At 52.7% G+C, this 13,308-nt stretch overlaps 1 non-coding gene across 1 annotated transcript; it reads right to left on the bottom strand.

Moving 5' to 3' along the window:
* Positions 1 to 12,459: 12,459 nt before the first annotated feature.
* TRNAR-UCU (transfer RNA arginine (anticodon UCU)) lies at positions 12,460 to 12,532 on the bottom strand. The gene has a single exon. It is a non-coding gene; the product is annotated as a tRNA-Arg (tRNA).
* Positions 12,533 to 13,308: the final 776 nt, after the last annotated feature.

Here is a 13,308-nt window from a genome sequence, read left to right as displayed (position 1 = left end):
GTGTGTGTGTGTGTGTGTGTGTGTGTGTGTGTGTGTGTGTGTGTGTGTGTGTGTGTGTGTGTGTGTGTGTGTGTGTGTGTGTGTGTGTGTGTGTGTGTGTGTGTGTGTGTGTGTGTGTGTGTGTGTGTGTGTGTGTGTGTCAGTTTCTTTGTAATTTTCGGTCCATCAAGCGCCATATTCGGACTGCTAGCTGCAGTTTCAGCTACCTGCTATGCTGCGACGGTGCCTGCATTTCCGTATAACCCATTCGCTTCTGATTTTTACAGCGACGGCTGTTAAGCGCCCGTTACTGGGTTTCGCGTCGTCGTCGTAACAGTGAGCGCAACCGGTGGGTGCGTTGTCATGGGAACCACCGTGGAAGGAGGAGAGTATGATGTGAGCGGAGGAATACGTGACTGATGGGTGGCTGCCATGGAAACCACCCGGAGAGTAGTAACCCTGGAACGAAATGAGGTAAACATAGAATGAGGAGAGTACCGCGAGAGCGTATAGAAAGCGTAACTGGACGGCGGTTACCACAGAAACCGTCCGGAAGTCGGTGACCGTGGAACGAGGAGGGAGTGGCTAGAGCGGAGTAATCGGCAACCGAAGGATGGTTACCAAAAAAGGAGGAGGGTATGGAGAGAACTTTGGAAAGCCAGGTGGTGGTTACGTTGTAAGGAGGAAGGTATGGATCGAGCGTAAGACGCAAGCGGAGAGTAATAGCGGAGAGCCCAAGCTGCTCGAGGTGGTTGGCTCTAAAGCCATCACCATAATCCGATGCAGAGTATTGCTGCAGTCCTGGACAAGTCGAGATTCACCTCCGGTTCTCTGACTTAGCGAGGAAAAAATAAACAGGGTATGTCTGTGCAAACTTATTTGCTGCCACACCACAGCTAACGGTCAAACATGCGCGTCACACACTTGTAACCGTCTTGATCTTTTTTTTTTTTGAGCGCTGATTCCTGATGCTGATCCATTCAAAGCCGCGGCAGACGTAGGCTGATTAATGTTCCCTCGGTGAGTGCTTGCTCTTGGTCGTTTTTATGAAAGCCCTGCCGGCTCGCTACAATATTTCTATCGTTAAGTCGGTGCACCTATATATGTTCTCTCATGGCTGTCTGCAGCTCTAGTTTCTTCAAATGGAGCAGAGGTTCAATTTCTTCCGGTTGCATGACCTTGATGACGATCTCATCGACGTGGAGCTGTCCTGCCGGTGTCAATGACGAAGCCCTCCTTCGCATGATGACAGCAGGGGGCCAGCAGCCGTGAAAGCGCACGAAGCAGGACGGTGTACGTCATCAGATAGTTTAAAACTGACCCCGCAGCTTTATCTGCACACCTGAGAAGAATCTTTAGGGAGATGTATGCGTTGCTCGTATGTCTGCCTAAATACGTTTTCTAGAAAATTAGTATGCTTTTCCAGCGTTCGGTCCGGCTCAGCTGTGATCTCTTACAAATGTCTGCTAAGTGTCCTAAAAGAAACGCCAATATGTAGAAACAGGCAATGACATTTCATTCATTATTTTCCCAGCCGAAGACGTCTTAGATATTGCTAGTAGACGTTAACAGATGGCCATGAGTTGCTTTGTGCTCAGTGGGATTTTTTTTCTGTGCTAATCAACATCAACGAACTGCACTCATACTTCATACTCATTACATATTTCTCACGTCTTGAGAAGTCTTGGTCGAAAGTCGCCAGCCTACAGGGTTCGCTGTTGAGCTGAGCTGTGTAGCGTGATACTTACGGCACCCCTGAAACCGTACAAAACTCCACACATGTGAGGAGGCTGCTCACCCTCGGGGTATCTGGAGCCGCGGGGGACCCGTCACCTACACGGCTTGGCAGCGAGAACTATGGGCGGGACACTTGTGACAAAGTCTGCACACGTATTTTCCACTCTGTTTAGCCTTGTTATCGTTGCTAGATGCACAGGCTCAGGCTTGTTTTTTTGCCACCTCTTTCTTGGCGTTCCTGCGATGATGTGCTGATCAGCCGTGTTACATTTTGTACCACGTGCGTTCACGACAGTCTACTGGCGCAACAGTGGAAGGCTGTTAACTATCACAATGGCTCGCAGCACTTTGTCGAGCCGAACGCCCCGCTCTCTTGCACCGGATCCTTGGACGGCCGACCTGCTTGTCTCGGCGTTGGCTCTCCTCGATCGGCCGCTACCAGAAGCCGCGATAAGAGTCACCTGCGTATCTTCCGCGCACACGCGCGCGCTCTCGCCTCAGTCGAGTGAGCCGCAGTCACGTATACTGCACAGAGAGGCGGAAGAGGGATCCTTTCGTGATAAGTTTTCTCCCGAGTCGCGTGTAGGTCACACATGCACGAGCAAGTCGTATATCGCGCGGATCTGTCGGATCTTATTAGCCCGCTCTTCTCCCTGGCAAGGGTCGGAGGAGAGAGTTGAGGTCTGGGAAGTGACTGGCGGCGGCGCTTCGTGTCGCACTGCCTCGGTGCAGCGCGCCGCACCCTACACTGCCCCGGACTCAGCCGATGCGTCGACTGAGCGCCATATGAACGCGGAGGTGGGGGAGGCGAAGATGAAAGGGAGCAGTGAAGACTGCCACTTTCTCTCAACAGCCACGTCTGGTGATGATCACTCCCACTGAGGGACTCAAATCATCTGCGGTTATCAACGACGCTCGCGGGAGCGCGACTGTGGCTGCTCTATCGGAATTCACAGCGCGCGCTCTGAGAGTACGGACGTGCGGCCGACTCTCGTCCGCTGTCTGGTGCCGGCGCTCCTTTGTCCCGCCTCCTCAGGGCCTGTGGCTCTTCTTGCTTCGCACGCATGTTCGTCCGGCAGTGGTGGCGAACCGTGTTATGTGCGCGATAATCGGCGCTCGACTTTGCTCCTTGCCCAGCTGGAAAGGGAAAGAGACCGATTGGCGATGATGCGGCACGCACGCCAGCTGAGCCTCCGCGGAGCTGCTGTGTGGCGCAAGCGGCAGCCCGTTCATGACTCTGCAGGTAGTCGTCCCAAGCTCGAGGGTGCTTCGCAAGAAGGCCGGTGACTACGAGCCCGAAAATTTAGTTCCCGGGGCATGCCTCCCTCTCTCGGAACGAGTAACCGGCTGTGGCCCTGGCTGCGGTAAAGGCGGGCACAAACAAGGATGCCTGGAGCGGAGTGGTGTTAGTGCGCGCATTTGTTCGCCGGGAGTTGGTGCCGAAGGGGGGAGCAGGAAGAAAAGTGGCGCTGGTGGCGGGGAGTCGATGCTGAGAATTGTGTCAGGCGCACATTCGGTGCGACCGTCCCTTCTTCGTCTGCTTTTGTTTCTTCGTTTAGGCAAATTTCTTAATGATATCCAGCGTTCGGCCACCGTCGCTTCTCACGACTCCCGGCGGTAGTTTCTTTTTCTTTCTTTTGTACTTGTATGACACGCCTGAGGCTGGGCGGTTTTCTGGAGGCAGGAGGGCGGCACGGCCCCCCTCGCTCTGAGGGAGAGATGTCAGGAAACATCACAACTTGGAACTTTAACGAAGAGATGCATTGCACTTGCGTTCCCTCTCCTTCCGGAACTCCACCCTGCCTCAGATACCCTCTTCGAGAGTTTCTGATATATCCGACCATTGTTAACGGATCATTTATTTTTGTCTCTGCTTTTCGCACCCATCTGAAAATGTGGAATAAGTCAGCCGCGGTAGTCCAACACTGACTTGCGTACAGCTGGTCTATTTCAAGTCACGCTGTACTCCAACGCGCGGTCTCGGTGCGGGTTTGCAACATGGGAGCCCGTACCCAGTGCCCTGAACTTGGAGAAATTTTCTGTGCCTGCCATTTCGACGGCGTGGCATGTCTAACTGGCTCGAACTGAAGGCACAGCGCTCGAAGGACCGACTAGCACAGACAAATACCTTATTGCAATACATATTCTAACTGGCATAGCTTAATATTTAATGTGAAACTTGTGAAACTTCACTTTACCATTTGCTCTAATGACTTAATTGAGAATGTGTATGCCAGTCGAACCATGCTTATTTCCTCTTTATTTTCCTTCACCCTTGTCACTTCTGGTGGTCCCGAGCCGCTCGCATTCCCGGTGTGTGCGTGTCCGTGACTGACTGCACGCTTCCTGTCCCGCCGCTTGCTCCTTCGGCCAGGGACGCCCTGCTGTTTTCCGTCGACACGGCGGGGGGAAAAAAACCTAACCCGAAAGCGCGCGGCGCCCAACTCACTAATGGGGCCCGGTTCATCGTATTCGATTATGGGCCCCGCGAGAGCCCCCGTTTCTGCAGCGAGACACGCGGAAGCAGCAGCAGCGCCAGCAGCAAAGAAGGACCGCCCTGGTGCCGTTCATCTCACGTAGCTATACAGCCATACAGAAGAAAAAGGTGTAAGCATGCGGGCGTCTTCAGGGCTGCACGTATGTATATAAATGCGTGCGCGCTGCCGTATAATGTTTTACAGGCCGGCGCGCGCACCTTCCTGTCTCCGCTGCAGCGCTGCCGTATCCTCGCCGTTGAGGCTTTCGCTCTAAATATATGTGTTGCATATGCCGTATGTGCGTGGAGGTCTGCTTATGTTGTTGTTTTGTTAGCCTATCAAAAGATGGCACATACCCACACTGGGGGATCGGCCAAGAATCGGGTGGCTATTCACCTGAACGCAGTTAACAAAAAGGAAAAGCACGTGGGAGCGCAACATATGCGCTGCGCGTGCGTTGCTCGTGGAGAGCCTCAACTTCATCACCCTGTGTGTACGAGAGAAAAAGAAAAGGAAAGGCGAGTGGCTTTCTTCGGCGGTGCTAGTGCGCGTTCCACAATGTAGATGGCGCGGGAGAACATGCAGAAATCATAAATCAGTGATGGTTCGCTTTCCTGAGAACTGCACGCCGCCCATATCGGTTCAAACGCTGAACGGGTTCCGTGTTTTCATCCTTCGGCGCAATTCAATTGGACAAACTGCCGCTGTGTCGTGCCTGCCTGTCAGCCGGTACAAGTGACGCACACGCGTGGTCCAGTGTACGGATTGAAGGAATGCGAAGGGGAGCGCTTTACTAACGTCGACGCTCAATCCCCACGTGCGAGTGAGGGCACACATCTTTCTTGATGCAGTTTTCCTCTGGATGCACGCAGGATCCTTATAACGGCTTTTTTTTTTTTGCAGATTCAGTGCTGAAGGATGAATGGAGTTCGTTTCTGAGTGCGGGCTAAGTATATTCGCTTTCGTACTGCTTGCGCCCATTCATATATTAGATGTGTCGCACTTGGTTTCCGTTTGAATATTATGGTTTCGGATTTGGTTGGCTCTGCGCTGCAAATACCGGGCCTACTGTCTGTGACACTAGACGTTCTTATCACACTGGAGACGTACTACCGGAGACGTATACCGTTTTACCGGACCCCTCCTGCGCATGCGCAGTGGCTCCCCCTCACCCCAACAATGCCACTGCGCGTGCGCAGGAGGGGTCCGGTAAAACGGTATACGTCTCCGGTAGTACGTCTCCAGTGTGCTAAAAAAAGTCTACTCGGGTCATAAACCGCCAATCAGTGAAATTGTAAAGTGGAAGCGCTAAGCTCAAACCGGAGTGACATTATGCCACCCGAACAGGAACACACGACCAACAAGCATGTTTTCTACACACGAGGGGTCAGCCGCGCATATAAGCTACATTTAAAGAAGCGAAGCGTCTTCCGCCAGCGTGGTCGGCCGGTTGAAAAATCGAGCTGATCGAGCGCGCAGAGGTCCCGTTCGGGAAAGTGGCCATACGTTTGCGCTTACACGTACGAGCACGTAGACGTTTTCGGGGCGCGCATACATACTCGACTGAAGCGTCCACTTCACCTCCTCTCCAGGTCGGGCGCAAGGCGCCGGCGCGCCCTGTGTTGCACTGCCGTGTTGGACGCCTCAGAGCTTGTCGTTCCCCCTCGGATGCATGGGGCGGAAACGGAGAGACGAAGTCTGTACAGATGACGCATATCGTTGGCGGCGCCGCGCGTCTTGCCTCTTTCTTTTTGTCGCCCCTCCGTCTTCTGGGGTGTACGTAAATGTGTCGAGCCAATATAGGATCGCGTACAGCATATGTGCGTTACCGCCCATGTCGCCGCCACTGCCAGTGAGTGCGCTGTGGGCAGACCGACTCAATGCGGAAGATGCCGCTTTCTTCGGCCGCATATTTGTCTCTCCCGCCGTTTATTTTTCTTGTCTCTTTGCCAGCAGGTTCGTACGGATGTTTGCGCGGGCGTGGCTGCGTATGCGAAGGAACCGTGTGGGCCTGCGCCGGCATGCATTCGCTAGTAATCGGGGACGACAGGGCCATCAGTTCGTCTGTACGTGCTTCTTCCGCGCCGTCTGGGGAGGCGTCGCCACGGCGTTTATCTCCAGCGGTGATGCGATGCCGTGGCTGCCGGCGACTTCACGGTTGCAGCGGCGGTTGCTGAGATCAGCGACCGAATGGCGATCTGTCCGCCCCGCAGACGGTCCGCAGAATAAGTATGCAGAGAGGACTAGTCCGTGTGTACAGTGTGCGCAGCCGCTATGCGCGCCGTTTTGATTTCTGCCACTCGCGAACTTTGGACTTTCTCCGGTGCCGGAACGTGCTGGCCAGTTTAGTATATAGAAGGTATTCACTTGACGTCACGGGCTCCATTTTGGTGCCCAACGCGCAGCTTCAGCGGTGCAAGAGATGAGGCGCTTAGTCGCCGTTCGCGGTGCTGCATGGGCACCAAAATGGCGGCCGCTCTGGCTCGAGAAAGGCAATTTGTTAGCTTTCGAGCGCAAAATATCAAGGTCATTTTTTTCACAAGCCCGCGATAAATTTCCTACATAGTGTCACAGATGCAAATTACTCTCGAAATTGAGCCAAATAAAATGTTATTACTGGTGCCAAAATCGATGTGCATAAAAATGGCGGACGACGCGCTACCCGGCTCACTGTTTTGTAAAATATATTTACTACGTTCAGTATATGACAGAAAAAAAAAACTCATTTGCGACACGAAAGATGCTGAACTCACCCGAAACATTGAAATCACTGCTAGGGTTACCACACTTTTGGAATAAGCTGCCAGTTCTCTTTGTACACAATTGAGTACAAAGCGCCTTAAAGGGTTGTACATCGTTTGAAACCGCCACGGAGAAGAGGTGTGAGGGTGTCACTACGAATACACGATGTAAACAAAATATCCGCTGAGCCACCACAAGTGGCCTACAGGAAGACACCGGCGGTAAACTACGAGCAGTGGAAAACGTTGTCACGTCGTGAACTCCTTCTGAACTACTGCGCTGTCTATAAACTAGTGTCTGAAAGGGTGTCTCAGGAGCGATGTTGCCACGAAAGAGCTTTAATTACATCATGCATTCCCTGTATACGTCGCTAAGAAGTTCGGGTTCTCGCGGCTGCCTCTCATGTCCAGATTTTTTCCCCGACGGTGGACGTGTGTTTTTCTGTATACTGCCTTAAAATTTTCTGTTGATAGAGAGGGCCCTCCTGGTCTATATAACCCGATCGTGCGAATTAAGGCTGTGTAGCCGTGCTCAAGATTAGCGGTAAAAGTCCACAACTGATCACAAGGCACCACATAAAGGGACAAGCGTCGCGCACACAACGAAACAAGAAACACACGGTGCGCGTCAATGTGTCAGCGCGTGCGCATGTTTATGCATATGTGTGGAAGTGTAGGTAGACGTAGACGTATAGTACGCTTCATTGTTGCAATTGCACTGACTCCATCACCGGGCGATAGACTGTCGCCTCCTGCGCGCACCGTATCTCCGTTTTCCGCTCGGGCAACTAATGGGCACAGTTCGAACCCCACAGCGCACGTCCACTACCTTCCCTTCTGAGCCTAGCTACACGTATGCGCGTGCATTCGCGCCTTATTTCCTACGCTTGCGGAACCCGTATGCAGGAAGGTCGTACGTCGAACTGTGCATGTGGGCACGGGAAAGTCTTCGGCGCTTTCGCGTATTCGTTGTTGCGCCGCACACTACTTGTTCTGCCTGCTCTAGACTGATATACTTCGTATATATTGCTCCAAGCTCGCGGACACACTACCCGCGTTGAGCACCAAAAAGTGTGCCAGGGGTGGGAAAGCGTATGTTCTCAGCTGTTCCACGCATTGAAGTGATACATAATGATGTCTTTCGCGCCCTCACTTCGCTGCTGGTCCGTATAAGACTCTTCCTGGCTAGTCCATGCTCATACCACGTATTGCCTTCTCTATCGCTTTGCTCCGTCTCACGAACACACTCCCCCACGTTGGGCGCCAAAAATGTCCCGGAGGCCGGAGAGCGTGTGTCCCTGGCACGATGCATGCAGCACACACTCGATTGTCGCGCGGCCTGAAGTGATATACAACGGCGGCGGCCGGAGGCTTGGCCGCCGCTCGCGGGGGTGAGTGACACGGCACGTGCTGTTACGCGCCGTCATTACCCGCCATACCTGTCCGCGGCGGCACGCTTCTGGCTTTTTGCTCGAACACGGCTTCCCGCGCGCGGCACTCGATCCAATACCCGCGCGGTGGATGAATTGCATTGGCAGCAATTGGGTCGTGTCGGAAGGGGGCTTCGCTCTCTGCGGCTCGTGTGTCTGTTCCTCTCCCCTCGTCACTCTTTACTTCTGCTTTTTTTTTCCTTTTTTCGTGTATTCGCGGCCGTGCGTGATTCTGGTTTCTCTCTTCCATTGCTCCGCGTTATGTACGATGCCCTGTGGTGTCGTGTGCATGTGCGCGCCACGCCTGGTTTTCGCTCTTTTGTCGGCGTCTCGTAATGCGTGTGTTCGATTGTTCTTGGCAGAGTCCTTTTGTTGATCGGGTGGGCGTAACTGCGCACGGATTCGCTGGTGGCGTTCCCCGTTCGTCGCCGCCGCTAATGAATGCGACTAAGCGGTCCGTGAGTGCAATTACGTTCGAAAGCTTCCGGAATAACGGCGGCGATTCGCCACTCTCTACCATGCTACTTAAGAGAGGTCACACTGCTTGGTGCGTGTTCGTGTTTCTTATTTTCTTGTCTGGCTTGTTGTTGTTAGAGCTTATTTATTATTAAAAATAACACAGGAAAGAAAAGATGTTGCTGGCCGCGGCATCTGCAATCGAAACCTGAAGCACCTGAGCTGCGGCTAGCGGGAATGAAAGGTCACTGAGAGAGACATGGAAAAGGAAAGAAAGAGGGTAGCGATAGTAAGAAAGGATAGGATAGGGCGGCGATATACGCTATGTACAAATACAGAATAAGGAAATGCATGTCTGGCTTCGCCTTGTTTTGTTTAGGTATAGTGGTTACAAAGTGGCCGACACCTATACTGTGGCAAAGCGGTTGGGTGGTTGGTTTCGCAGGTTTCAGGCTGTTTGTTTCGCCTAAGTCAAACGATGTGCTGATCTTCACCGTTGAAGATTGGGAAAATTGACAACCGGCTCACCTAGAAAGTAAAATGCGGCCTTCGTGGAAGCATTTTTGGCGGGAAAAAAAACGAAATGTGCTGTGGCACTCGCAGATAACAAGGAACGTTTTGCTCTAAGCAGACACGAGTGAGGTGAGAAAAACAGAGACCACCGCAACAAAGTCTTCGCGGGTGAGTGTTCGGAGGTCCAGCCTGCACTGATCCACCACACATAAGCTCCATTTGTTCCGTCGAGAGGGGAACTGCTCCATGGACCTGTGGATGAGCGGTGTGGAATTTGAGTATTTGCAATAGTGGCAGCCACTCAGAGTGTACGCAAGCTTCACTGAAAGGCTGGGTTGTTAGAATATGACGATTCCTTCCCAAGATTAATTCCAGTTTTGAATTTCGCGCCTTTCGCCATTGGCTGAAGCGACCCCCACGCTCTAGGCTTCAGACAATAACGAAGAGGTAACGTTGGGTGTGGAGTCACTTTAACCACAGGTAAAGGGCAGGAAATTTAAAAAAATGGAATGGAATCTGCAGCATAATAACCATTGTATTATGCCGATACTGATTTCCGCAGGTGCAGTTTGAGAGTGCTTGAGAGGGCAGAAGGGCGGGAATAAAATATAACTGCGATATGGCCGGTGCGGAACAACTTCATTGTCGTCTTGCTACTGCGTACCGTTACAATTTATAAACTTATATTCAGCTTTTCTAGGGACCAGATTCGTGTCTTTGGAATGAGCACTGACATTTCAGTATGCAAAGCGCGAAATAAATAAAAAATATGGAGCATGTGTGTGGCGAGTAGTAGCGAAATTCATGGCTGTCATGTGGCACTTCTGCATATACAAGTGGTATAAGGTGCTGGCAGTTGCTAGAATGAAATGAAAAAACAGTCTGAAAGTGTTTTGTTGCGAGAGCTACACTGGGCTGCCGGTCGAGCATTTCGCGGTACATGGGAGAGGAAAGTTGTGCGCATGCGCCGTTACCATGGCAACCGAAGAGGAGCAAAGTGCGGCGTGCGCTTCGCCGTCGCCGCGCACCCGCTCTACCGTCAAAGCCGAGCGTGACGTCACGCGGGAGCAGGTGTGCGCATGCGCCGATACCATGGTAACCAGAGAGACCCCACAGCTGCGCCGCGTTTTTCGTCGCCGCCTCGCCGCACGCCGCTTTATCACCCGAACCCCGCGTCGCATGCGCAGGATTGCGTATAAAAGGCGGAGATGTAGTGGGCATCTGTATCACAACCTTTGACATGCATGCAGAGAAGGAGAGTCCAGCCGCTGCTAAACGGCGGTACAGACAAGATAAGGTTAACTCTTCCGGTCCTGAGGTTGTCGCCTGGCAGTTGGCTTGAACCAAATAAGAACGCTGGAGTCTGTGTGTACGTGAAACAAGGTATCACCGCTGTCACACATCTCCCCTCGATCTCGGTGAATGATGGTGAAGCCTGTTGTGTTCGGCTTCTGGAAAGCGGCACTATCATCCAAGGAGGCTACGTGGCACCGGGAACATCTGTCAAGCAGACGATTGATGTGGTTGCCACGTGTATACCAGCCTACAGCACGGCTTCACAGTTGTGTGTGACTTTGGGTGATTTCAACGGGACTCTCTTAGTATATGAAATAAATGTTTAAGCACAAGGGCAGTTAAGCACATTTGGCAGTCCTAAACTTCGTATTGTTTAGGACTTGAGTTCCTCCCGCCTTCGTGAGCATAGGGTCCCTGAGTGTGCAAGGGGAGTTGCGCTGCAGGGCTCAGGAGCAGACCCCTTGGGCTCTATACTTTTGACAAATACTGTATGTATATATCGCGGAGGTTGCTACGCTAAGATGATGGTGGCCAAGAAATCGCCTCTCAAATTCTTCGCAGATAACGGCGCGTGAAAATTATTCAGGTTTTTTTCCCACCACACACGGTCGCTACAGCAACTATAAAACGTATCTGTCTAGAGATTCACGAATTTGTAGGATTGCAGGCTTACTGAAAATTTTCGCGTCACCATGTGGCCTCGAAATGAACTGTTCCGAGCGTTCAGAAGTTGCAAGGAGCCGCTCAGTTGCTGTTCTATAACGTGGAAGCTCATATGCGGCGCCTCCGTCTCCCGAATTCCGATCTCTGGTAAATTTAGCCGCAACAGATAGCGGATTTCGAACATGAGCTACATAACTTGTAGTGCACTTGTAATAACCTTGTATCCTTTTGCAGAACCAATTCTTCTTTCAGTCGTTTTTACGTCGCACAGCAGAAGAGTGGAATCACCTTCCCGCACCGACAGCAACAATCAGATTACCAGCTTTCCAAGAACGCCATAGCTAGCATTGTATGAGTAGACACATCTGTAAGCGTTTGTTAACACGAGGCCCGTTCCATTTTGTTCTTGTTGCTTTTCCTTGTACGCCTGTACCCACTCCCCTCTCTAATTCCCATGGCCCTGAGGATACACAAATAAATAAATAGTGAACGTTTCTCTCCAATGGCTGAGAACGCTCACCCAACTCAACTCGAAGCGTCCGGAGTGGCGCCGGAGCTGTTTGGAGCAGCAGCAGACGACGCGACGCTAGCGCCGCTTTGCGCGCTCTACTGCGCCTGCGCGAAGAGCGACGCGGCGGTGGCGGTTTTTCTTCCTCCATGGGCGGAGGTAGCGGAGGCCTTCCTGCTCCGTTGGCTGCGGTGCTCTCTTGAAAACCACTGTAGCAGCGTATTCCCAGAAGTTGGATCAGTGTGCCGTGGACACATGGTCCCGCATGTTGACCTTTTAGCCATAAAAAAAAAAAAACGGCGCGTTAGTTCTTGTAAGTCGAAGCGTTTATGCCATGCAAAACAGGCACTCTGTTCTCCATCCCTGCTTGGCGCATTGGCGGTTGGAAAATCGCGAATCGCGTACTATTGAGCTCTACGACCGAAGGTGATGTGGACCATTGGATTAGATGAATGCGGTAATCGTCAACGGAGAGGAAAAAAAAGCTAGCTAGCTTTGCCGCCATTGAAATAAATGTCCCGCCGGCTTCGCGGGAGAAAGCATGGAAACGAGCGCGTTCGGCAGCGCGTAAACGCGAAAATGATGGCAAGTGTCTGCGGCCCGTAGAGATGCACTGAAGCAAACGAAAAAAAAAAAAACGTCCTCAACACGGAAGTTTGCATCCCTGCCGGGATTCGAACCCGGGACCTTTGGATTAGAAGTCCAACGCGCTATCCACTGCGCTACAGGGACGGGGCCAGAGGGGGGTGGTCGTTGGAGACAATATCATTTGTGGGCACCTTTTTCTCGCGGTGCTAAATTCCTTTCTGTTGAGTAGTGGTTGTCGGGGCGCCGCCCGCGTCTTCGTTTTTGACGCGCGTCTTTCGGTAACGCGGTGCTTCTGCGGGTCCGGTGGGCAGTGACAACTGCTGCGAGGGCTCACGACCACGTTGGCAAGCTCGACGGCGAGTGTGGCTGCCTCCGGAGCGCAGCTGCAGCGAAGACGCATTCGACCTCGCTCGCTGCACGGAAGGCGGTTGCGACGCACCGCCCAGAAAGGCATGGCGCGATCGTCGCAGTAGTAGCTCGGCGTGCAATTCGAACCGGGCTCCATCCGGCGGCGTAGCAGCTCGCGTGAAAGCGGGTCATCGATAAGCCCGTCGCCTTGCCGGCGGCGGAGCGTATGCGGCTTGTTTCGTAAACATTCCGCCCGGCGCCTTCGGCTTGCTCGGCTCGCTTACTGCGCGGGGCCCGGTTCATTCCGGTCTTGTGCGTCGCAGGGCTGCGGCACCTGCGAGGTCTCTCCCGATTCATCGCCCTCTTCTTCTTCGAAGCGCGCTGCGGTATCTAGCGCTAGCCTGAATACGAAGAAGTAAATGTGAGATATGTGGGTGAGGAAAGGTGTTTTTTTTTTTTTTAAAGCTTCCGTGGCGTTTGCGTGTAGAAAAATAGCCAAAAATGGGCTTCAGGCCCAAACAGCTTGTGGCGCTCGCCCTGAATATAATGTGGCTGCTCGATGGGCTTGATGG

This window comes from Amblyomma americanum, chromosome 4 (genome assembly GCF_052857255.1).
Source record: "Amblyomma americanum isolate KBUSLIRL-KWMA chromosome 4, ASM5285725v1, whole genome shotgun sequence".
NCBI classification, from domain to species: domain Eukaryota; kingdom Metazoa; phylum Arthropoda; class Arachnida; order Ixodida; family Ixodidae; genus Amblyomma; species Amblyomma americanum.
Note: the sequence above shows the minus strand (reverse complement) of the source record. Positions and strands in the feature narration are given on the sequence as shown.